The 26286-nt window shown below is 40.5% G+C and overlaps 1 protein-coding gene across 4 annotated transcripts in view; it reads left to right on the top strand.

The window, feature by feature from the left end:
• Positions 1-9444: 9444 nt before the first annotated feature.
• RAB30 (RAB30, member RAS oncogene family) overlaps positions 9445-26286 on the top strand; it is an 80688-nt gene continuing 63846 nt past the window's right edge. For all 4 annotated transcript variants that reach the window (XM_007187603.2, XM_007187604.2, XM_057553117.1 and 1 more), the window contains exon 1: positions 9445-9640. The gene's annotated coding sequence lies outside the window, so the exon portion shown is untranslated. The remainder of the gene's footprint in view (positions 9641-26286) is intronic.

Raw genomic sequence — 26286 nt, 5'->3', positions numbered from 1 at the left:
GATCTTAAGTGGATTTAACCATCTTAAGGTATAATATAAACAAATATAATGTGAGATAGGCTGTAGGTCTATTTTGACTTCAACTAGCACAAAAAATTTTAACAGCATGTCCTTGCCAGTGTTATCAGAGGAATTACTTTCCAGTTATTTGAACTGTTAAGTGCATTTTAAGTGAACTTTACACAGTATCAAGATATATTCTAGAAATTTAGGGTTCTCTCAAGCTACGATGGGTTACACATAACTTTTAAGTTTCTACTCAGATTACTGAAAAGCAGAATGGGTTCAGGTATGTAAATTAACAGCCTATATGAAGTTTATCAGACCACTGAGCAGGTATTAATAATTAACAATTAAATAAGTAACTAAACACCTTAAATAATTAACTCAGCAGTAAACAGGGGTGTCCAGTAACTTTCTGAATCTGGGTATAACTTTGGGCCCATGACAATTACTCTAGTAATGTTGTTTTATCTTTTCCTCTCTCCAGATGGTTGAAGAGGTGGGAGACTGTGAGATATTTTTTTATTTATTTAATTTATTTATTTATTTTGGCTGTGTTGGGTCTGTGTTGCTGTGCGCAGGCTTTCTCTAATTGCGGCAAGCGGGGGTTACCCTTCATTGCAGTGCACGGGCTTCTCATTGCGGTGGCTTCTCTTGCTGCAAAGCATGGGCTCTAGGCACGTGGGCTTCAGTAGTTGCAGCATGTGGGCTCAGTAGTTGTGGCTCACGGGCTCTAGAGCACAGGCTCAGTAGTTGTGGCGCATGAGCTTAGTTGCTCCGCAGCATGTGGGATCTTCCTGGACCAGGGATCAAACCCGTGTTCCCTGCACTGGCAGGTGGATTCTCAACCACTGTGCCACCAGGGAAGCCCCAAGATAGTCTTAAATTTGTTAGAAATAGGTTATTAGTCTGGACGGTCAAGTTTTAGCCTAAAATGGGGCATCTTGCTGATGTATGGAGGCTTGCACTATGCACTGCAATCCAAAATGTAACTTATAGCAGAGAGCAATTCACGGGTAGCCATAAGTTTGTCTTTTCATGGAAATACCTCAGGTTATTTCTTCTGGTACATCTCACGAAAAGCAACGAAACCTGGGTTACTGTGCCAAGATCTAGTAATAACCAACACTTTTGATATATTTTTTGATTATACAAAATCTTATCTGTCTTACCTGCTTCCTTCTTTTGCTGACATCTTTCCATTTATTCTGCCAGTTAAACTCCCAGAGAGAAACAGCAGCTCATTTACATTACTGGGTAATGGGATGAGAGTGAGTACAGGTTATGGAAAATTTAGTTCATATCAGTCAGAATTGTATTTTCCACTTTTGTGGAGGGCCTGGTTGCCCTAAGGTGTTAGTTGCTTTTCTCTCCTTGTGACAATTATTCCCTCCTCATTTAAGTAATCTAAAGAATTTGACTATCTCAGATTTCTCCTCCTTTAGGTAAATGTACATTGATAAAATCTTAGCTGAGCAAGAAACAAACATGTCTTGTTCAAGTCTAACCTCCTGGTTCAACTGAGCACCATTTTTTCTAAAAGTGATTGTGAAGATCATCCCAGTCAGTCTGGCTAGGAAGAATTAATGATATAGGTATAAAGGGCAGACACCACCTTTTAGAACAAGGCATTTTTCAAAAGAAGCTGAGGCTCATGGTCATTGTTATGCTTTTTTTGGAACTGTCATAAAAACCACTATTCTTGGAGTACAAGTTAGGTTAAATGAAAGACCTGAAAACTGGGAACGAAAAATAATCAAATCAAATGAAAAGCACTGAGTATTATGTACAGAAAAAAAAAATCACAAAAATACTTCAGAGCTCTTCCCCCTCTCCTCCTGGCCTGATTTCAGGGCAAGGTAGAATTTTAAGCCCTGATTCCTTTGGGAAATGATCAGACTGCCGTGAAGTAGAATGTGATTTTGACCCCGAAGTAGGAAGATTTAAATATAAACCCTCTTTCAATCCCACATGCCCTCTGTAAACTCTTATTTCTTACCTCTTTTGGAGCCAAACTTCTTAAAAATTATCTACATGCAGTGCCTACTTCTTTCCGCATTCCTTTCACTCACTCCTTAAACTCCTGAAATCTGGCTTCCTCTCAGTACTCCATAAATATTAGAATTTCCATACAAGAACCCAGAACTGCAACAAATGCAAAACGGATTCCAAGAATGAGAAAGACGAGAGCGCAGAGTTTATCCGGAAAACAAGAAAATCCAGCAACCCATCTTAGGCAAATACACTGCCTGATGAAATGCTACAATAATTGCTCATAAATTATCTCAGGACTAGTAAGAAACAAAGAAGCAAACAATTTTAGAAAGACAAAAACATGAATACTGAAAACAGAATAGTCAGGGGACTGAAACTCAAGAGGCATAATACCCGATATTAAAGATACAAAGAGTAAACAAAGCAGAGATGAAATGGAGATTCTTCCATTGAGCTTGCCAAATGTAAAATAAATAAATGTAAAGTTCATCATCAAAAACAGTACTTCATGTACTTAGATTTCAAATGACCTTTAAAAAACTGGGGCTGTAGGTTAGTATCAAAATCAACTTTTGAACCAAGGTTTCGTGCCTTCCAGTCCAATTCTCTTCCTACAGATGTGTTACCCATGCTGGGCCCAAAACAGCACATTTCTGTCCCTTCATCTCAAGGACCAGATTTCAACCAATCCACCTAGCCGTCCTCAGGCTTTGTGTCAGAACTCTCCAACCTTTGCAACTTTAATATCCCAAGCTCAAAGAAAAATGTCATAAATTCCAAGTATAGGCTTTTTAGTAAGCCTATCCCAGAAAAGGACCAGCATTTCTATCATGTTTTATTTAGCCAAGAAGAAAATCCATCTCCTCTGAAGTACCTTTGAAGCCTTCCTTTTAGTAGTTCGTATGGATTTCTTTATTCATTCATCAAATCTTTGTTCATAGACTAATATTTGTCAGTTCTGCATTGTTACTTTAATATTTCAGATCGTTCTGTTTAGAATGCTTGCTAACAGATGACTCTGATAGATATGCTTAGGTGTTTAGTAAATGCTGCTAAATTCCCCAAAGGGTATTACACAAACACATATAGAACTGTGTTGATTACTTCAGAGGTATCTTATGTTTTTTGATGGGAGTTTTTGGTGGAAGGAACTGTATTTCAGATTTGTTTTAATCCATTGTAGTATTAGAAAAGTATCTTTCTTGTACATAGTAGATGCTCAATAAACATCTGCCGATTTGAAATACAAAAAACAAACAAAAAAGCACTTAATTTTCACTACATTTTCAATTTTGGGGACAGAGTAAACGCTGTATCATCCTATTATTAGGAAAGTATTCCACTGAAATAGCATAGGACTGGTAAAGGTCATTTATATCACACTTATGTAAGACGTTATTTAGTTGCAGCTTAGCAATTGTAATGAAGTACTCTACTATGTTAACGTTATTTGCAATTGTATACTTTTGTACATCACCACTTAGGCAATTGCTTTATTTCAGCATGTTTAAAAAATAAGCTTTTCTATAATTTTTCTGTCTTGTATATAAAATACTATGAAACGTTCACAAGAAAATGGCTCTACACATGCTAACACTGAGCCAACAGCATAAATGCTGTCCAGTTCAATGGGGACAACTGCCAAGAAACTATGAAAGATCCCACTTAATACTACATTAATGACTAAAAGTCTGGTGGTGCAGGGTAAGGAAGGAGGAAAGCTGAGTTTTATTTTGGCTCAAAGGTGAAAAAAAATTATCATTTAGGTTATGCCAAGGGTTATGGTTACTGAACTTTATCTTATGGTGGTGGAGTAGCTCAAAAAGTCCCCAAGCTGTTCCATTTACAACCACCTATGTGCCAAATTCATCAGATCATGACTTAGGTGTAAAGAGGGTGACTCTGATGAACATTTCCTAAAATGTTTTAAGACAGAACTCATTGAGGACTAATCTTTACAGCAAGTTCAAAAACATACAGCACCATCAAATAGTCCATACCAAATTAAGAATTATGAATACGTACCCACTTACTGTACATTAATTGCTTACAATTGTATATCTCTGCACTTTCCTTAAGTGGCTATATTCATGAACATATTTATATTGGATTAAGTTCATCTTCATATTCTTGCAAAGAAATGTTTTTCTAGTGCCACTTTAATTATCCAAACCTATTAAAAACTGAGAAATAAAAATCATAGGATAGACGGCTCACTTTTCTGGTTAATCATTAGCTATGAGCATCTTGATTTTGCATCTCGACATTGGGATATTTATATTTACTACATATACCTTTTGTGGCATATTAAACCCAGCAGGTAAAATTATGCCAACTTGTTACAAACACAACAGTGGGCCAACTAAACAAGACTAGAAAACATACGTTTTAGTTTTCTGAATGTTGCTAAAGTAAAATGCTTAAAATATGAAACATTAAAGTTTGCTGAATGAGTTAAAGATCTTCCCTGGAGAAACTCCAACTGCTGAACCCTGTATGACAGGCTCATCTGCATCTACTTTAAAAATACATGCTGTCGAACACATTTAATTCAATATAAAGCTATAATACAATTATAATAATTATAATATATAATATAAAGATAACTTTTGGTAAAATGTTTTTCATTTTCCCCCTTAAGTTTGCTTGTCTCAATTCTGTGATCAGCTTAAAATAATTCTTACTGTAACTGCTGGGTTTGCATCACCTTTGGGTTGCCGGCATTTCATTTCTGAGAATGCTAAGAAAATTGATTCTATTTTGGAAGACACACAGACAGGTGGACAACATAACTGACGGCTGTTCTCTCAAATTTCATAGCTTAAAATATAAAAGCATTTTAGAACTTTGAAGGCATGAAACAATTCTAACATTTTTCATAATTTAGGACATCATCTTTTAGAGAATTAATTAACTACACTGATTCTCAGTAAAGACAGGGCCTAATTTTCATAATCAACTGCTGGGATTCTTCAAATTATACAAGAACACAAACAAAATTTTATTGTAATGTAATTTTTTTGACTTCAGTCACCCCAGGCACTATCACAATCTCAATACCAAGAATTTTACATTCCTTACGTGGTATGGGCTGAAAAAAACTGTTGCCCTATATCATCATTTTATCAAAGGAAAAACTGGAACTGTATTTTCGTAAGAATTTGGTCATATAAGTTTGACTTATCAACAAATTGTTAAGGTAATCCCTGTCTACTTTTTGAGACTACTTTTTAAAAACTTAAAAAAAAAATCCACGAGGGCTTCCCTGGTGGCGCAGTGGTTGAGAATCTGCCTGCTAATGCAGGGGACACGGGTTCGAGCCCTGGTCTGGGAAGATCCCACATGCCGCGGAGCGGCTGGGCCCGTGAGCCACAATTGCTGAGCCTGCACGTCTGGAGCCTGTGCCCCGCAACGGGAGGGGCCGCGATGGAGAAAGGCCCGCGCACCGCGATGAAGAGCGGTCCCCGCACCGCGATGAAGAGTGGCCCCCGCTTGCCGCAACTGGAGAAAGCCCTCGCACGAACCGAAGACCCAATACAGACAAAAATAAATAAATAAATTAATTAAAAAAAAAAAATCCACAAGAAACTTACATGTTCCAAAGTCCTCTGCTAAATGCTTTACATAACTTTGTTTAATCCTCACCATCACCCCTATGAGGCTGCTATTACCACAGGTGAAGCGCATACCACTATTACCACTGAGGCTTAGAATGTTACGAATTTCTGTAAAAAAATTAGCAAGCCATTCAAGACAGATTTAAAACTGAAGCAACAGGAGTCCAGAAAGGCCACTAATATTACTGTCCAACACACTAAAGTCAGTCTTCATATACCATCTCCAAGAGGACTTCCCTCCTCTGAAGGAAGACTTATTGAGTGTTTGACTCTTGGGGCTGCTTTAAAATTTTCATATGCTTGTTCTCTTTGTCTTGTCTTTATCCTTTAGCAGATATGAATGAAAGAATGTTACATGATTTTGAATGTAAAGATCACAAATGTAGTAATGAGTCAAAGAATTTTGAGCTAAAAAAAAAGATACTCTCTTATATATCATGTACCCAAATACCAAGAATACTACAATAACATCAATAATTTAAAAAAATTAGGATTTAGGGCAAGGAGTTAAAGAAAAATTATTTTCAGAAAATTCTAATATCTTTTTGCCTCTGTCTAGATATTTCAGTTTCTTTTAAACATCTGAGTAACTTTACCATAATTCTGTCATAGCTTTGAGCTCTTACTGGTTAAGTGTCTCTTATGATCAGACTTTCTTAGTATTAGACTAAACCCTCACTCTAAGAAATATCCAGGAAGTCAGGATATTGTGGTATTCTTAAAGCTAAAACTGATGTCCCCTCCTCCACACCATGCATAAATTGATCCCTAGGTCATCTACACATCTTCAATTTATTTATGAATATATTTAGTAATAAACCTAAAATCTTTGCCAAAATTTTGTTATTACTTGTGTGACACACCACAAAAAACCACAAATATGGGATGTGGAAGGCTGCTCTACCCGACCCCTGTACACTCACCTCTAGTGTTTTAAAAATACACAACAGCTGGTTACAACCCTGGACAATAATTCAGCTGGATGAATGGTGGGCAACAGCTACACATTTCTATAGAGTTCTACAGGTGATCCAGACACTTGACTCTGTTGAAAAAACCTTTGATATAATAGCAACTAACTCAATACTCTTTAATGAACTACCTAAAATTATAATACAAATCAATGTCCTAATTCTTTTTTTTTTTTTTTTTTTTTTAAGTATTTGTTTATTTATTTATTTATGGCTGTGTTGGGTCTTCGTTTCTGCGCGAGGGCTTTCTCCAGTTGCGGCAAGCGGGGACCACTCTTCATCGCGGTGCGCAGGCCTCTCACTATCGCGGCCTCTCCTTGCGGAGCACAGGCTCCAGACGCGCAGGCTCAGCAGTTGTGGCTCACGGGCCCAGCCGCTCCACGGCACGTGGGATCCTCCCAGACCAGGGCTCGAACCCGTGTCCCCTGCACCGGCAGGCAGACTCTCAACCACTGCGCCACCAGGGAAGCCCCTAATTCTCTTTTGACAGAGAAAAAGAAGGTAGGTTTCTTTATCTACTTAAGGCATTCCTAATTCCACTTTTCAGCTTTCTAACCCAGTTTTTTCTCTGGGACACTGAGGTTATTCTTTCAGAAGCTGGCATCTTCAATTCCTCTAATACTAATTTTTTAAATTAAATTTCTACACAGAGTACATAATTTTTTTCCCTAAAAGTTAAGAGTCACAGAGTTTTTTTGAGATAGTAACTAGATTTGTTTCATTTCTTTATGGTTAGATGTCCATTGGATATAAGGCTGGAAAAATTTCTAACTACCCAATCACATGACAAATTATAGAAATCACTACATTATACAGGTCTCATTTCTCACATACAGTATTTCTGAGAACTCTGCTGGGTCCCTCCCCCCCCCGCAACCCACCATTTGTCTTCCATAGTAACTCAAATTGAGGAAGTTATTGCTTACATAAAGAAGTATCATAAAACGAACAAGATAAGTTCATATAAGACACAACACCACCCCTGAATCACCAAGCCCTAAAAATAATTTGTAAGCGTTTGAAACTAAGCCTAAATGTAAACCTGTTCAGTCTATTTCATCTCTATTAAGCTTAAAACACGTCTATAGTTATACTGATGATCAGAAAGAAAATAGTAAACATCTTGTACCTTTTCCTATACTTACCAACATTACTTGCAAAAAAGGTATTTCTGAATAACAAATAATTTCATAAGCTCTTCCCATTGTTGTATCCATGGATAAGTGAGACCAATACATACTACCTTTGTTTAAAAATGAAACAAAGCCACTCATCTGCCTTGTTCCCAGAAATATGATATATATAAGATCATTCTTTATAAAACTGTTTTTGTAATCATCTGCATACATTTGAGACATGTTTCGACCATGCTTTTGTTGTTTATAATCACTCTGCCTAGTCTTTCCTTGATACGATAATCCATTTATCAGCTATAATTTTAACTCCTAACAGGTGAAGTGCATACCCCTAATGACCCAAAGTGTCAGTTAATTTTGTTTTTCAGGATAATACACAAAAGGAAAGGAGAAAAACAGCACAAATATATGGGCATTTTCAGCCCTTCGGACACCCTCAGGAAGAAAGAAATTTCCCATCTTTTCATAGTGTAGACAGACTCTGAAAAAGAACAAACACACAGCATTGTTTTAGTAACACAATCGGGAAAAAAACACAGTCCATTTGAAATACTGGGCAAAACAACTTAAAGACCAATGACTTTGGTTTCAGCTACCTAGTTTAAGAGAAAATTAGTTCCTAAAGTGGTCGTATATATGGAGTTCCACAAATTAAACACTAAATGTATTTTTAAAATAAGTCCGTGATCCATGCTACTGAAGATCCCGTCTCCGCAGTATTTTTAGCATAACACTCTAGGTTTATTCAAGAATCCCAGTTACTCCGGAACCAATCTCCAGCCGCCAATAGGTCTATCATCAATATTCCCTTTCAACACCTCCCTGCTTTCGCTGGCAGGTATGAAGATGTCGTTTTAAACCGGGTGTGTTACTCCTGTAGGACTCTTCCTGTCTTTTATTTCGGGGCCAAAGCACCGTCCCTTTCCACCTTAGCTACCTTCCAACATCGATTTCTTTGGAACCTTCTGCAAATCATTCCTGTATGAAAAACCAATGAGGGTACGACACCCCGGGAAAGGGTAAGGATGGTTGAAAAATGAATGACAAGAAGATAAAAATAAATTTGGGAGGGAGAGCCCAACTCCGTAGGTGGAAGCTTCCCCGACCAAAGGCGACAGAATCGCCACCCGGGGTCCCCGCACCCCCCAAAAATCACAACCGCCCCGACTATCCTGTTAGCGGGTCTCAATGCTGCTCTGAGCCCAGGAGTAAACTGACTCCCTCAATCCCTTAGCTATAAAATGGAGCAAGAGGAGTAGAGGGCCTCCGCAACCCCTGCAAGACCGTGAGGTCAAGGCCCACTCGGTCTCTCATGCCGCCACCAGCCGGACGCGTCCTACTCAGTCCCCAGATGCCGCCTCCATCCCCCGGTGCCCAGGTTCGGAACCCAGGCTCTCCGACCGGCTTGTCCTCCTCCTCACCGTCCCCTCTGCACCACCACTCGGCTCCCGCGTTCCCTAAAACCTCAGCCGGCTCCGCTGAAACGTCCTGGCACTCCTAACATGGCTGCCGACTCCCCTTCGCTCCCTTTGCCCGCTCTGGGCGCGTCCGACCTTGGCGCATTTTGGGCATTGTAGTTCCGGCAATAGCCTCTGTGTCCCCGCCAGGCCTTGAGGAGACTACAATTCCTAGAATGCACCGCACCTGAGCATGGCTATTGGGGCCTTTTGGACAGAGGGATGATGTCATTGCAAAAACCCCACTGCATTCATTGTGCTAAGGTCTATCCACCCCCCTGCTGCTGCTAGGCTTGCGATTGCCGCTCGCTCCAGCTGAGCTAAGAGTAGCAGCAGCACCAGGGCAGGGACTGACTCCAGCCCTTGGACTTAGGACATCGCAACACCTTCCCTTGCGTGCGTGACTCATTCGCACATCCTTTCTGTTTATGCCTGGGGTGGGGAGAAAAATCCCAAACCAGGTGAGTTGAAGTGATTTATTCAAATGGTTCTTACCAAGTTATTCCTCCCGCTTAGTTCTCAAGGCTTTCTTTTGGGAAGGTGGGGGCGGGAGGACTGGGGAGGTGCTCGCAAACGCTGCTAAGCGAAAAGCTCTGTGCAATTTGGGTCACTGCAAAGAACAACTCCAGCAACCTTCCCCCGCCGGAGGACCGATGCCTGCCAGTTCCGTAGTCGCAACTCCCCTCAACCTTTTTGGAGGCTGGGAGAGGGGGCTGGGCTGGGGAGGACGTTGGGAAGTGCTCTTGGAAAATCAGAGGAAGGCAGAGGTTGGGGGACTGCAGTCCTGTCACACACGGCCCGAGTGCTGAGATTTGAGTGGGAAGGGGTGATGCGTGGGGAGAAATGGAGACAGTGATTTAATGTGGTCGCACTACTTTGGAACATTTCATGTCACTTGGGCGAGCACACACTATTCATTTTTAAGATGAGCGTGCTTCTGAGTAGGTTAAGTTTTGTGGGGCTTTATTTTATGTGTGTGTGTGTCTACGTCGTTTGTCTCGCCTTTTCTGCTGATTTGAGGTGACACTGTCCTTTAATGGTGCACTCCGTGCCTGTCAGAAACATTTCACGTGTCTGGGGAAGGTTCTCTTGGGCTTCTACATGCAGCATTTTTGTTAAGTGTTTTTCTTCTCCCAACTGCAGGATTTCAGGATTGTTTGGAAGTGGAGCCGACAGATTTGTGCTTGTGTGAGTGTTTTAAATTACATTGCAATAGGCTCCTTGCCACTGACAATGGTACCATAATGAGCTGACGTTTCCTGAGGCACAGTCACCAGGCACAAATAACGGTTTGGAGAAGGGATCATTAGGGACACTCCGGTTCATTTTAAAGCATTAGGGAAAGGAAAAGTTAGAAGCGCCATTAACCTTCATTTGCCGTTACTGAAAGGTACGCGTGGAAGGGTGATCCTGGAGGTGGAAACCGAGGAGGATAGTAGAGTTTTTTTTGCTTTTTGGTTTTGGTTTTTAAACAAACTGACACGTTTAACAAGACAGAGAGCATTTTGACCCGTATGATATTGGCTCTCTTCTTGTAAGAGTTAGTAGGATGATTAGTACAATAAATATGTTATTTTGAAATAAACAGCTGGCTGACTCCAGAACAGATGGGGCCAGTCTTAGCTGAAAGATCTACAACCTTGGAAATGAATGGACCTGGGGTCAACCACACCCCCTCTTGGAATGTCAAAAGGAGAAATGCCAGAGTGTTTTATGCTTAACTTCAAAATGCTAAACCTTTCATAGCCAAGGCAGGCATTGGGGGAAAGTCATTACTGGTTGTCTTCTGTTGCTGAACCAATTTTGTTCATTTTTAATTCAGACCCTTAGGTCTCCAAAGTTGCAGCTGGGCAATGCTTCGTTAAATGCTGCTTGTTACTGAATGCAAAGGACAGTCCATTGTATGGGCTTTGTGGTAGAGTGATTTATTGGGATGCAATGAGCAGCTTTGGGATTTGGGAAAAGATGGACTGCCTGGCTTTGCTTCTCTCTCTGTTTTTCTGTTGCTTACTGTCTGCTTTGCTGAGCATCCCTCCCGCTGTACCTTCCTTTCCCCACCCCTCTGTGTCTCTTGAAGTTCTTCCAGTTTCTTTCCCTGCCTCTCCATTTGCAATTCTCATTTTTTCCTCTGTGTTTCAAAATCTCCCCCTTATCACCAGTAGATGACAACTCTTTCTCTAAGTCACTTTCCAGTCTCTGAATACCCTCTCATCCCTTCCCTACTTCACCCAGAAACTCCAGGGTGAATGAGACTGTGCTAATAGTTATTCTACAGAGTCCTCATTGAAGAGGCTTTGCCTTTTCTTTTTCTTGCAGTTGGTGCTTGGCAGGATGAACAGCAACGAACCTGACCCCTTGGCCTGGTTTGTGGCTTCTGTGACAGACATAGTTTGGCCTCAGCAGCACGTGGACAGTGAACTGTTGCAGTTGAGCTCATGCCACTTTTCCTTTCCTTGGTACCTGTATTAAGAGCTGCCGATGCATTAGCGAGGTTTTTAAATGCTCTATGCAAAATGTTCTCATAATTCCCAAAGAATAAGTAGACTTTGAATGGCTTCTGCCTCATTTAATACTTTTTTTTTTCCTTTCCCTGCTTTAGTATGTGGTGGGAAGACTGTCTTTTCCCCTCCCTTCCCTGTTGATTGCTGAGGAGCAGGCCCAGGTGGCCAAACTAGCCATTTGGGTTTTTTTTTTTTTCTTAAGGTGCTTGGAGCAGCAACAGCTTTTCCTCCTGTTATTTCTTCTCCTTTGTGGATGAAAGAAGTTTGTTATTTTATAAACTTCCTATTAAGGAGAAGGATGTGGTAGTGGTTATGTTTGTGTAAGACAGTGCTTCTCTAGGCATGAAAAGTCTAACTGCTGCCCATCTGGAGGCAACGAGTGTGACAGGCAGATTCAGAAGCTGTCATCGTGGACCTCGCACTCACCATCTTTTCATCCCTTCTTCTAAGCTGTGCCCTCTCCTACCCAGGCTTTTTAGTGTTTTAGGGAGGAGAAATGAGCAGAATGGAAGGTTAGTTTTGGCCCTATCACTGCTATCTCTGTGACCTTGAAAAACTATGCATTTCTTTCTCCCTTAAGTTTATTTTATTTTATTTAAACATTTATTTATTTATTTATTTTTGGCTGCATTGGGTCTTCGTTGCTGCACGCGGGCTTTCTCTAGTTGCGGTGAGTGGGGGCTACTCTTCGTGGCGGTGCACGTGTTCTCATTGCAGTGGCTTCTCTTGTGGAGCACAGGCTCTAGGCACGCAGGCTTCAGTAGTTGTGGCACGCAGGCTTCAGTAGTTGTGGCACGCAGGCTCTAGAGTGCAGGCTCAGTAGTTGTGGTGCACGGGCTTAGTTGCTATGCGGTATGTGGGATCTTCCCGGACTAGGGCTTGAACCTGTGTCCCCTGCATTGGCAGGCGGATTCTCAACCACTGCGCCACCAGGGAAGTCCTCTCCCTTAGTTTAAATCCTTTGCAAAGGGATAAGAATCCTTTCCCCTTGTTTTACTTGGCCTGATGTTATGGCCTCAGCCTGTCCTTCTGTCAGCAGATATGGTGAGCAGCTACTATATTCTAAGGACTGGATACCTCAGTGAAAAGAGACGCTTCCACTGCCGTCATGGAGCTTATGTTCTAATAAGGGAGATAATCATTGGAGAAGTAATTGCAGGTGTGATGAATGCTCCTGCCAAAGTGGGATGTACTGCAAGGTGGGATAGAAATGCCTAATGTGGTGTGCTTCCCTTGTCTGGGAGAATCAGGGAAGGCTTCCTGTAGGAAGTGACATTTCAAGAGACTTGGACAGTGAGTGTAAGTAATTTAGGACGGCAGTGGGAGGTGCTGAGAATGGGGACAAAGGGCAACTGCATGTTCAAAGTACAAAGGAAAGCGATAAATATGAGGATTTAAAAGGTTAGTATATGGGGGCAGAGCAAGGGAGAGAGACCAGAATGAAGACGAATGAGGCTGGAGAGGTGGACAGAGTCTAGATAGTGGGCAGTTTTCTGAGCCACAGGTGAATTTGGTCTTTATCTTAAGTGAACGGCTTTAATTAGCTAGATGAATTACATATGCAGGTAGAATGATGTTAAAACCATCATGGTGGCTGTTAAGTGGGAAAGAGACTGGAGAGAATTAGCCAAAGTGAATGTGAGATGAGGTAGCATGTCATTTTTGTAGTCTACGTGTGGGATGGTGGTGGCTTGGATCTAGGGTGGTGGCAGGGGCTAGGAGAGAAGGGAAGAGATTGGAGAGACACTAGGTTTGAAGATTATAAGTGATAAGACTGATTGGATGTGGGTATAGGGAAAAGAGGGAGTCGAGATGACTTGAGTTTTTCCTTGAGAAACTGGAGATGCCGCTTACAAGAGAAAGGTAACATTAGCTGGGGACCAGATTTTTGTTTGTTTTTTCAAGGAGGGACTTTTGGTCATATTGAGTTTGAGGTTCCAGGAAGACATCTAAGATCTTTCACTCACCCTGTGTGTAGGATGCAGCATGGTGGAATGGAAGAGAGCTCTGGTGAGGCTTTCTAAGACTGAGCACTACTTATTTATTAGCTGTATGATTTTGGACACGTCGTATTTTTTTGGTGAGCTTTAGTTTCCTCATCATAAGATATATTTATTCCACTAATTTATACTGATCACCAGGTATACGTGCACTGTACTAGGAATACAGCATTGAATAAGATAGTATTTGCTTTGGAAAAATTGCTCAGGTGAGGGAGCCGAACATAAACATATAATCACACACAGAGAGGTTTGTAGGCAGTGCTAGGAGAGCACAGCCCCAAGGGGGACTTTCATGCTTCCTTGGTGGGGGAGGAGCAGTGTTCACAAAGTTGTTGGTGACCTTTGACCTGAGACAAGGAGGCAAGAAAAAACTCACCAGTCTGGGTTCCCAGGCACCTAATAGAGTGCCTTGCACAAACTGGGGACTCTCTGAATGTTTGTAGAATGAATAAACTAATCTAAGTCATAAGGGCCCATTCAAAGGCAGGAAATATCAACATATCAGAAGATGGCAATGAGTAATGCAAATATAAAATGGTTTTAACAAATGCATTAAAATGAGGACACCCAAGCTTTTGAAATGTTTTTTGGATGACTTAAAGGGAAATTTCAGAAATATTTCAGATCTGGTTTCTTTTTGGGCCGAACTTCATTTATTCCAGTTAGTTTCTCAAAAATAATTTTGATTGTATAGAATTCCCTAGATCAATGGGTTTCATACTTTTGAATTTTATAGATAAGTAAAAATACAAAAAATAAGATAAAATTGGGTGAGTTGTTGCCAATAGTTATTTTTCTGTAGTAAAGATATTTAAAAAATATGTCCTCCTTCGCTTTATCTCATGAAATAAAGGACATTTTATATCAAAAGTTGTAGAAAGAGCATAATTTTAAAATTAAAAATATATTTAGCTTTGTGAAAAATTCTCTACTTTATATTTTTCATTTTGTTGCAGAATAGTAAAAAACAAGACAAACAAATACCAGAATGTTAAAATAATTTATGGAACCGTTGCCCTATTTTCTTGGCTATGGTGGAAAGGTGGCCCGTCTCCAAATATTTCCAAGTGTGGAAGAATTTTGTATGGACCACAGATAATTTATTTTCAGTTTATTCTTCACAGGAATTCAACCCTTGAAAGCTAGGTAGGACTCCTCAAGATTAGTTTAAGGTAGGGCTTCTTAACTTGTCCCTGGAAGATCCTCAGGGAGACCATGAACCCCAGAGATCATTTGTTTGTGTGTGTGTGTGTGTGTGTGTGTGTGTGTGTGTGTGAGTGTGAGTGAGTTCACATGTGCATGTGTGCATTTTTCTATCACAACATGTATGTCCTTGGGCAAGTGACTTAACCTCTTTGAACCTCTTTCTTTGCGTGATTGTCGTGAGGTTTAAATGAGATAATACATTTTGAACTGTCTGGCACTGTGCCTGGAATAGCTGGTGATCATTGAAGCTGTTTTTGACGTTATTTATTATTTTACATATTTTATTTATTGGCTGATGCTTTCTTGGTACCCACAGTGACACAATGAAGAAAAAGATAACTCAGTGTAACTAGACAACTTGATGCAATGGGAAGTACACAACATCGCCAAGGTAGAATTCTTGCCAGAAATGTTTAACCTAAATCTAATCATGAGGAAATAATCAGGCAAGTCCAGATTGTGGGACATACTGCAAAACAGCTGGCCTGCGATCTTCGAAAATGTCAATGTCATGAAAGAGAAACAAAACAAAAGAAAACAAAATGAATGGGGGACTAATCTAGATTAAAAGAGACTAAAGTGCTGTGACAACCAAATGCCACATGCAACCCTTGATCGGATCCTGGACTTAAAAAAAAAAAAGCTATAAAGGACATTGTGGGGACAGTTGGGGAAATTTGAATGGGAGCTGCATAGGAGATGACAGTGTAACAATGTTAGTTTTCTTGGATGTGATAATGATTCTGTCTGCTTAGCCTGCCACATTGTGGATATTGGTGTCCAGGTCAGTTGCCCGTTCCTGAATGTCATGTTTAGGAATGTCACAGCAAAGCTAGAAGACATCAAGGCCTGCTTCAGAAGATAGTGATTTTCTTGATCACTGCACATATTTAATTAGCCTATGGGCTGGAATACCATTTGTTGGCAGATACTGTAGGTGATCTTTTCTGTCCTTTCTAACCATGATTCTGTCATTGCCTAAGAGTGCAAACTTCTACAGCCAGCACTCTTTATTTCTAGAGGTAGTAATGCAGGTAGAATGCTAGCTGCTTCCAAAGTGAAGAACAAAGATAAGCGGGGCTATAACTCAGGAGTAGAGCGTTTGACTGCAAAGAGGAAAGGCCATGAAAGAGCACATAAATATATATCTTAAATTAGTTTTTTGATTCTAGACATAACGTAAGATTAAGCAAAATTCATTACAGAAATATACAACGAACTACTGTACAAAGGGAAAATTCCCTTGATTCCACCCCCCATAGTCAACTGTTGCGATTTTGATGTGGATGGCTGTCATTTTGTCCCACACATATGCTAATGATATTATTATAATACGTATTCTGCTTGCTCTTTTACTTAATATATTTCAGGCATTTGCCCCATGTATTTGCATGTTCCTCAAACTTGCCCTTTTCAGTGGCTGTTGGACACTGCTGCAGTGAGCATTTGAGCATGCATCCTTTTGTAGTGAACTTGTGGGAATATTTCTGTAGGATTCATTTCTGGGGTAGAAATGCTGGGTCAAAGGGCACGGACAGTTTCCCTTTAATTGCCCCCTGATTTAAATTCAGTGGGTAGGACTCCGAGATCCCAATGCAGGGGGCCCAGGTTCGATCCCTGGTCGGGGAACTAGATCCCGCATGCTGTCACGAAGACTGGTGCAGCCAAAATAAATAAAATAAGTATTAAAAAAAATTCTTATCGCAGTCTTTGACACTGCCGTTTGTCAAGTCCATTAGCCACTTGGGCTACCCTCTCTTACTAAGGGAAGGAAGTTGTGATGGGTGGACAGAAAATGGGGAAAAATGGAATTGAGAGTTCCTGCTGGTTTTTGTGATGGCTATAGTAAAGGTTGATATGTAAATAACATGGAAACCTCTGGAAGAGAGAAATAAAATATATTTCCCAGTCTGCAACACAGCAGGATGTTTAAAAAGTGATCTGAAATAGTAAAGCAGCCAAGAGTTTTCCCCCAGAAAATTCTGCAGAAAAATTTTATTTTTGAGTTAAGGTTAACTTCACTAAAATGCGGACACCATCAACCTTGAAGTGAAAATAACCTCTTCTGCTCACTTCCTCTCCATCTCCGTCACATAACCACACAAGAAGGGGAAATTTAAGCTCCACTGTTTTAATATCTGAAGCACGTGGTTAAAAGGCCTGATTTTTCATCTTTCTGAATATTCATAGAAGCAATCCCAAGGCAGATTTTTGGCATTTTTTTGTAGAAAAGGTCTGAGTTTAGGAGTGGCCATCAGTGACTCACTGTCCCAACAGAGACCCTGGGATCGCTGAGCTGTGAATTATTTCCATTCTTTTAACCAGTTATTTTCGTTCTTCTGTGACTGGGTTGAGCAAACACAAATTTGAGTTGTGTGCTAGGTGGGTAATTTGTCTTTTCAAGCCTCAGTTTATTCATCTCCAAAATGGGGATTATTGTGAGGCTCAGATGAGATAATGTGTGTAATAGGGCTTTGGCAAATTTATGTGCACATAAATATGTGCTTTTGTTAAGGTGTTGCTGTCTCTGGCTGGGCCAGCTCATATTAATCTTTCCTCTAATTCCAGTGGCATCTGTTGCCCAAAAGACTTTCTTTAGGCATTCTGTCTCATAATGTCTTATTATTACATCTTCATCCAATATTTGTGAGCATAAGCTAAATGCAAATTCTTCTGCTGGGTGTTCTGATAGGGAAACAAAGGTGGAACCATCCAGGAGCTTTCCTTCTCTGCTTTTATTCTAGGAGACTAATATCTTTTAATGGGAGTCTTCAATATTATATGCTTTACAAAGGTATACTATGTATGCTGTCTTATTCTCTCAACCTGGGTGGTAGATTTTAGCTCCACTTTTCCATGTAAATGAGGAAACAATTCTTAGTGACGTTAAGTAACTGGTTCTGTTTTGTTTTTTAAAGTTACCTAACTTAAAAAAATTTGCAGTTGTAGGCCCCAGGTAGATTTTCTGGAACCAAAACCTTACTTCATCTCCAGCTGCTTCCTGTTTTTGCCTTGCCATCTGATCAAAAGTGTAAGCATTCTGAAGGCAGGACTGGCTGGCTGGTGGTGTTTACTTTGATTTGGTTTATTTTACCCATGGGCACGGGGGAGGAGCTTTTGGTAGATCTATTGAGTTAGTTGAAGCCATGATGGGAACAATCATAGCACCTACTGGGTGTCAGGTGGTTTACATGTTTGGTTTCATTGTTTTCCCCCAACTTATTTTGAAAATTTTCAAACATATAGAAAAATTGCAAAAGTATTACAGTGAACACTCTTACACCCTTCATCTAGATTTGTTTGCTTTACCATTCTGCGCATGCACGCGCGCGCACACACACACACACACACGCACACATACTCAGACACACACTTTTTTTTTTCTAAACCATTTGAAAGTGAGTTGCAGACACCACAACACTTTACCTCTAAGCACGGGAGCATGTATGTCTAAAGAACAAGGACATTCTTCCCTGTAACCACAATATCATTATATTGAAACAATAATATTTTTCAGATTTCCCCAGTTGTTCCAATGTTGTTTATAACCTTTTGGGAGGAGGGGGACCCAGGATCTAGTAAGGATTACTTACACAATGTAGTCCTGTCTCTTTAGTTTCTTTTAATGTAGCAAAGTCTCCCTGCCTTTTTTGTCTTTCATAATATTGACATTTTGATCTAAGCTGCTTTGTAGACTGTAGATTGGATTTGTCTGATTGTTTTCTCATTCTTAGACTCAGATTAAACATTCGTGGTAAGAATTCCCTGGAGGCGATGCTGCATCCCTCCCCTTGCATCACATTAGGTGACACATTCTGTCAGTTTGTCATGTCAGTGGTGACGTGAGGTTTGTATTTTGGATGAGGTGACATTGCCTGATATCTGCATTGTAAAGGAACCCTTTTCTCTTTGTAATTAATGAAATTGTCTGTGGGGTGATACTTTGAGATTGTTTGGATATCCTGTTCCTCAAAAACTTTCATTCAGTGGTTTAAACATCTATTGATAATCCTGGCCTAGGTTAATTAACATCTATTAAAGGATGATTTTCTAATTCGCTCTTCCGTTCTGTATCTGTTTCCTGACATTTTTCTTTTTTCTTTTTTTTTTTTCACACACGCACACTGTATTTTATTTTTACAAGAGATAAATAGACTGACACCAAGCATTGTAAATGGGTGACCACAACAAAAACAACAATGATTGCAATTACCAAACACGAAACACACTCATGCTATGTCATAATATGGACACTCAGTCCAGTAATCCTCCACTGTAACAGCTCCTTTACTTTGCAGTGAAAATTGATTTGTATATTCTTTGCCTCTGAGTCCTTGTGGGATTTTTTTTTTTATTCAAACAGAAAGTCACAAAAATTATAATCATCCTCATCAGTTCACTCAGTCCCATGTAATTAATTTTTTTTTTCATCTTGATCTTTTGTTAGAACTTCTATGAATTCATCAGTTTTCCATTAGAGTTCTGAAAATGCTTATTCATTCAGTTCAGCAGTATAGTCAGTTACCAGAAACCTGTACTTGTCAGAGTCTGACATTTTTCTTTTTTTTAAAAAATAAAATAAATAAAATTTATTTTATTAAAAAAAATTTAGGCGGTGAATTTTTTCTGTATTTGTTTCCTGGCATTTTCCTGATAGATTAGCTTTCAGCTCCCCTCCTCTTTTATTTTTTTATTTTTATTTTATTTTTTAGTATCACTTGGATTCCTGGATTCTTTTCCCCCCAATGTGTTATAATCCATTACCAACCTTCTGCTTCCCCTCCCCCAATATTTATGCTTTTTGATACAAAAATTGTCCCAAGTTTGACCAGTGGGAGCCAGTCTTATCTTATTGAGCCCTAAAAGCAAACTGATAAAGTAGGTGGAATTTTGCCCACTTTGAAGTGGCAAAGTGAGGAAATTGAAGTGAGGAAATTAAGGCTTGGAAAATACAAGTAAGTTTCCTAGAGGCATGTAGTTAGTAGCTAGTTAGCAGAGGAGGTTAGATGCAGACCGTGTTCCAACTAACTCTGAAGTGGTTTCTGCTATTGGTGCTGTCTCCTGACAGTCCAGGAGCAGAATGTTACCTGATAAAACCAAGTTGAAAAGAAAGCACAAGCACTGTATCATTGTTGCTAATAGCAAATGATTGGAAACAACCTTAAGTGTGCATCAGTGGGAAACTGGTTAATTAAATGGGTATGTTGGGCTTCCCTGGTGGCGCAGTGGTTGAGAATCTGCCTGCCAATGCAGGGGGACACGGGTTCGAGCCCTGGTCTGGGAAGATCCCACATGCCACGGAGCAACTGGGCCCGTGAGCCACAACTACTGAGCCTGCGCATCTGGAGCCTGTGCTCCACAACAAGAGAGGCCACGACAGTGAGAGGCCCACGCACTGCGATGAAGAGTGGCCCCCACTTGCCACAACTAGAGAAAGCCCTCGCACAGAAACGAAGACCCAACACAGCCATAAATAAATAAAAAAAAATAAAAATAAAAAATAAATAAATGGGTATGTTCACAAAAGGGAAAGCTATTAAACTACAAACAAGAATGAGGGTTTCTCTAAGTACTGATATGCAAAGATCTCCAAGGATCTTTTAAGTGAAAGAAGGATGATCCCAAAAAAAGAAGAAAAGAAGAACGCTGGGGTAGAAGAGTGCATACTTTGTGAAAGAAGTGGGGATAAGAATATATATTTGAATTTGGAAGGATATAAGATAACAGAATGGTTACAGGTACAGGGCAGTAGGAGTGAGTGGGGTGTGTGTGTACATAGTGAGCTTTCTTAAGATTTACTATTTTATATAACGCTGCCTTTTAAATTTTTTAAAAAAATTATTTATTTTTGGCTGTGTTGGGTCTTTGTTACTGCACACGGGCTTTCTCTAGTTGTGGTGAGCTGGGGCTACTCTTCATTGTGGTGCGTGGGCTTCTCATTGCAGAGGCTTCTCTTGTTGCAGAGCACGGGCTCTAAGTGCACAGGCTTCAGTAGTTGTGGCTCGTGGGCTCAGTAGTTGTGGCTTGTGGCTCTAGAGCGCCGGCTCAGTAGTTGTGGTGCACGGGCTTAGTTGCTCTGCCGCATGTGGGATCTTCCCAGACCAGGGCTGGAACCCCTGTCCCCTGCATTGACAGGCGGATTCTTAACCACTGTACCACCAGGGAAGCCCTATAATGCTGACTTTTAAAATAGCTTTATTGAGATATAATTCACGCATCATACAATTCACCCATTTTAACTGTAGATACAATTCAGTAGTTTTTTAGTACATTCACAGAGTTGTGCAGTCATCACCAAAATCAATACTTAGAGCATAGTGTTGTCATGAAGATTAAACAGGGCCCTGTGTTTCAAGTCTCAGCCTGGTGCCTTTCACCTAATGGGCCTCGATGTCATTTGGGTATCCTGGGTGGGTAAGGCAGCAGTAGTCCTTAGCCATTGTTTGGGAGCCAAACTAAAATTGACACTTAGCATATGGGGACAGTATTGTTCTGAATTCAAAATTGGCACGCATGGTCTGACAAAGAATTTTTACCCTTATTTATAAATTAATTGCAAGGTCTGACAAAATATATGTATATCATCACATTTAGTCATCCATTTAACAGATCATCTCAGTATAGAGTTAAATTTACATGAAGTCATGATTTTCCTAGGAAAGTTAGGAGTTATGATCCCTTGGGGTCACATTTGGGCCAAAATTAGCATTCGGGCAACTCTCTCTTACCTTTTCTTTTTCTTCCCTTCCCTCTCCTCCACCACACAACTGAGTTTCTGATTTTGTCTCAGAGAGCCATTTAAATTAGCCATGGCAAATGTTAATTGTTTTGGCAGACAAAAAGAAACTCGAATAAGCTTTTCCTTCTAAGATTTAAGAACTCTACTTTCTAAGAGCTAACTTTGGAAGGAATGTTTCTGGTCTGGAAAATTTGGATAGCAACCTCAAAAGGAATTCATGTCCAAGAAGATCTGGGAGTGGGGTGGGGACACTCAATTTCCTTTGAGACAGATCGAAATAAATACTGTCTGAAATAGTAATAAAGATCTATTTATTTCTTTCATCGTTTTGTTAAAACGTTCAAAACATGAATGATCAAATTCAAAATAGATTTAGCCAAGGCACCAAAAAAACCCTCAAGTCATCCTGATTAAAAAAACGTTTATGAGGGACTTCCCTGGTGGCGTAGTGGTTAAGAATCCGCCTGCCAGTGCAGGGGACACAGGTTTGAGCCCTGGTCTGGGAAGACCCCACATGCTACAGAGCAACTAAGCCCGTGCGCCACAACTACTGAGCCTGCGCTCTAGAGCCTGCGAGTCACAACTGCTGAGCCCGTGTGCCACAGCTACTGAAGCCCACGTACCTAGAGCTCGTGCTCCGCAACAAGAAAAGCCACTGCAATGAGAAACCCACGCACTGCAACGAAGAGTAGCCCCCGCTCTCCGCAACTAGAGAAAACCCACGCGCAGCAAAGAGACCCAACACTGCCAAATATAAATAAATAAATAAATAAATTTATTTTTTAAAAAAAGAAAATTAAAAACAAACAAACACAAATAACGTTTATGAGATCTTAGGCTGCTTTGTGAGTGAGATGATTCTTAGTACAACATTTAAGTCTGTCCCTTTGATGTGACAAAGTTTCCAGCTCCCAGAACCGCAACTGTATAGCTCAAGATTCCATGTTTAGTGATACCAATCTGGATTCATTGTAGCTGCTATATAGTGTCTTTCTGTTTTGACTATGACCTGTCATAAATTGTTTGGTTTCAGAATTCTGTATGTTCTTTACTTTTAAAATCATCTTGGCCAGGAAGCTAAATGGCATGTTTGTATGTGCAATAAGTTACTTTTATTATATAACTTTATAATAATAATATTGGCAAACATTTTTTGAGTTTATGGTGTGCCAAGTGCTGTGCTAACTGCTTTACATAAGTTATAGTATTTAATTGTGGCAAAAACCACATAAAGAAACTGAAGCTCTGAGAGCTTAAGCAACATGTCTAAGATCACATGACTAAGAAGAAGCAGTTCCAAGACCAGAAATCAAGACTGTCTTACTGCAAAGCCTGTGCTTTTCTGCTGTGTAATACTGCCATTTTGCAAATTTGTGTGGAAGATCATTACTTTTTTACTTCATCTTTGGAGCAGATTACTGTCTTATTTATTTGATAGGTATTTATTGAGTGCTCATCATGTGTCAGACACCTTGAGAACTATGGAGGTGACTGAGATCCACTCTTCGTCATTGAAAAATTCACACTTAAGTAGAGGAGATAAAACAGATATACCGCTATACACCCATGTTCATAGTAGCATTATTCACAATAGCCAAAAAGTGGAAGCAACCCAAGTGTCCATCAACAGATGTATGGGTAAGCAAAATGTAGAATGTACATGCAATGGAATAGTGAATAATCATTCAATGTATTCAGCCTTGAATGTAGTTCAAAGCTGAATAGCCTTGAAAAAGAAGGAAATTATGACACATGCTACAACATGGATGAACCTTGAGGACATTACGCTATGTGATATAAACCAGACACAAGTGGACAAATATTGTATGATTCTACTTATATGAAGTACCTAGAGTAATTAAACTCCTAGAGACAGAAAGTAGAATGGTGGTTGCCAGGGTCTGGGAGGAGGAGGCAGTAGGGGAGTCGTTGTTTAATGGGTATAGAGTTTTGGTTTTGCAAAATGAAAAAGTTCTGGAGATTGGCTGCACAACAATGTGAATATACTTAGCAGTACTGAACTGTACACTTAAAAATGGTTAAGATGGTAAATTTTACATTATATGTATTTTGCCACAATTTAAAAAACCAAACAGATACACCCCTCTACTCTAGGGTGGAAAGTAATTAGTGAGACAGGAAGGACTGAAGACATCATAGGAACAAGAGAGGGCTTTCTAGACAGGGCATATATAGCTGGGTAATGGAAGATGGGTAAGAATTGTGTGGCAATGAGGAAGGTAGGAAGGGCAACCCAGGTGAAAGGAACAGTGAACAACATTACAGAGTCTACTTGGCTTTCAAATCCAATTCCAGCAAGAAACAAACTCCAAGTGCATGGCTCTATAATTATGGGTGTCCCAGCCACCATCCACGTGGGCAGAGATTTAAGTATAAAGTCTAAGCCAGGATCATGAAGTCGTGGTATGCTAGACAGGGACTCATTCATGATTCATTCAGTAAACATTTGTTTAGCACATAGTGCTGATGCTATGCGAGGCACTTTATGTATGTTGGCAGATTTAATACCCCCAACAACCCTGGAGTTATTAATAGCCCCAATTAACAGATGCAGCCACTGTGACTCAGAGAGATGTAGCAATTTATCCAAAATCACATGACTGATAGGTAGCAGAAGATGTCACTGGGGAGCCCATGCTGTGTCCACCAAGCTACACTGCCTCCCCTTGGGGGTGAGTGTGAAGTGATGTGTGCCTTTGAACTCACAGTCAAAATGGCATGTGACTGCCACCACTTGTCATCTTCTTGCTGCCTTTGAGGCTACCTTGGCTGAGTCATCTTACAGCTCTCAGCCTCAGCTTCCTTATCTGTGAAATGAAGCCCTTGTATTAGACTAGATTATTTCTAAGGTTTCTCCCAGATCTAAAAACCCTATTTATTTATTCATCCATCGATCCATCCATCGATCCAATATTAATTCAGTATCTGTTACACACCAGGTACTGTGTTGGTAGGTTCTGGTAATCAAGATTTGGTAGAACACTGTTCTTGCCTGAAAGGAGATTGTAGACTAGTGAAGGAGGCATAAACTAGATGACTATTGTGTAGTACAGTCAAAGCACTGGTAGTGGTATATACAGAAGACCTAGAGGAGGGGCATGGCCCTGTCTTGGATAGGTGGATGTCAAGAGGAAATGGTCCCAAAGACCAGGAAGGTAATGAAAAAGAAGACCACAAGATCCTCATCATTTCTGTTGTCCCTATGTTCATAGGCACACTACATATTGATTAAATTCAGTAAAGCTTTGGTGAACTCAAAACTCTTTTATTTTAAGCCTTGTGGAAAGTTTAGTCGAATTTGCCAGTTGTTAAGTGCAGCTATGTGCCAAATATCCATAAGGTTTGGATTCTCTTTCAGATTGGAGAAAGATTATAAGGTTGCAATTGTTTGTTTGTTTGTCTAAGGGAATTTAGTAAGCATGAAGTAGACAAATAAGAGGCCCAAGGGCCTGGAGTTATTTGAGATGTTCACAGCTAAAGTCGCAGATGGTTATATTTCAAAGAGGCAAGCGAAATGGCCAAGGTATTGGACAATATACATGATCCTCTCAAGACTACTAAGGACTGGTGAATTACTAAGAATTAGAATGACTGAGTATTAGAATTCTAATACTAAGGAATTGAAGTGAGGATTGAAGGGGAAAAGAACTAACATTTATTGAGCAGCTCTTATATATCAGGCATTGTGCTATGCCCTTTACATTAATAATTTTGTTTTATCCTCCCCACAATCCTGTAAGGTCAGTGTTGTATCCTTTACAGATATTGAAACTGAGGCTCAAAGAGGTTGTGACTTGCTTAAGGTCCCAGCTACCAAGAGACTGAGCAGTGGCTCAAGCCCAAGTTGTTCAAATCAAGGCCTTTGCTCCTTCCACTATCCCATGTTTCTTCAGGATCCTGGATTTTTCTATTTCTGGGGGAACTGTACCAGGGTACAGGACCTCCCTCTCATCCTTGGAGCCTGGGAAATAGTGATATTCAGGAGAGGCCCACTCCTCAGTTTTCCCAACACCCCAAAGGGCAGCTCCCCCAATTTCCCATGTCTTCTTTCCGAAGTGGTGGATCACCAGCTGCCAGGGATAAATGGCTTTTACTAAAGCATTATTTTTTTTTTTCCTTTTTCGTCTTTCCCAGGTAATATGTGTGTGTTTGATCTTGGCAATTTGTCTCTCAGAAGCGGCTCATGAAAATCGTCTGAGAGAATGCTTTTTGAGGCCAGCTAAGTTTATGTATTTGATCCCCTCTCCCTCCCCAGCAAAGAGTAACTTCAGTTCATTTGCTCCAGATTCTGTCTTTGGGGTCCTGAGAGAGCTTGCTGCCTGATTCTCAGAGGCTTCCGACCATGACGTTCTGCCAGGATTACATGAGGGTCTCAGCACTCCTAACCCCCTGCTTCAGGCTCCTTTCTCCTCTGTCAAGGCCTCCCTGTGGGCACAAGCTGTGGTGTCTTGTCAGGGAGTGTTTTCCCAGCTGGGTTTGCAGGCAGACCAGGCATTTATCCCAGGCCCTTTAACGCTCCCCCACACCCCCCCGAGAAAGTTCCCACATATGACTGCATGAAACAGAAAACTACCCTCCAAACGGGTTGATGAATTATGGCAGTGGGAAAAGTCCCCAGCTTTCTCGGCCCTGGCATT

The sequence above is a fragment of the Balaenoptera acutorostrata genome, chromosome 9 (assembly GCF_949987535.1).
Source record: "Balaenoptera acutorostrata chromosome 9, mBalAcu1.1, whole genome shotgun sequence".
Classification (NCBI taxonomy): Eukaryota; Metazoa; Chordata; class Mammalia; order Artiodactyla; family Balaenopteridae; genus Balaenoptera; species Balaenoptera acutorostrata.
This window is presented reverse-complemented; position numbering and strand designations above follow the sequence as displayed.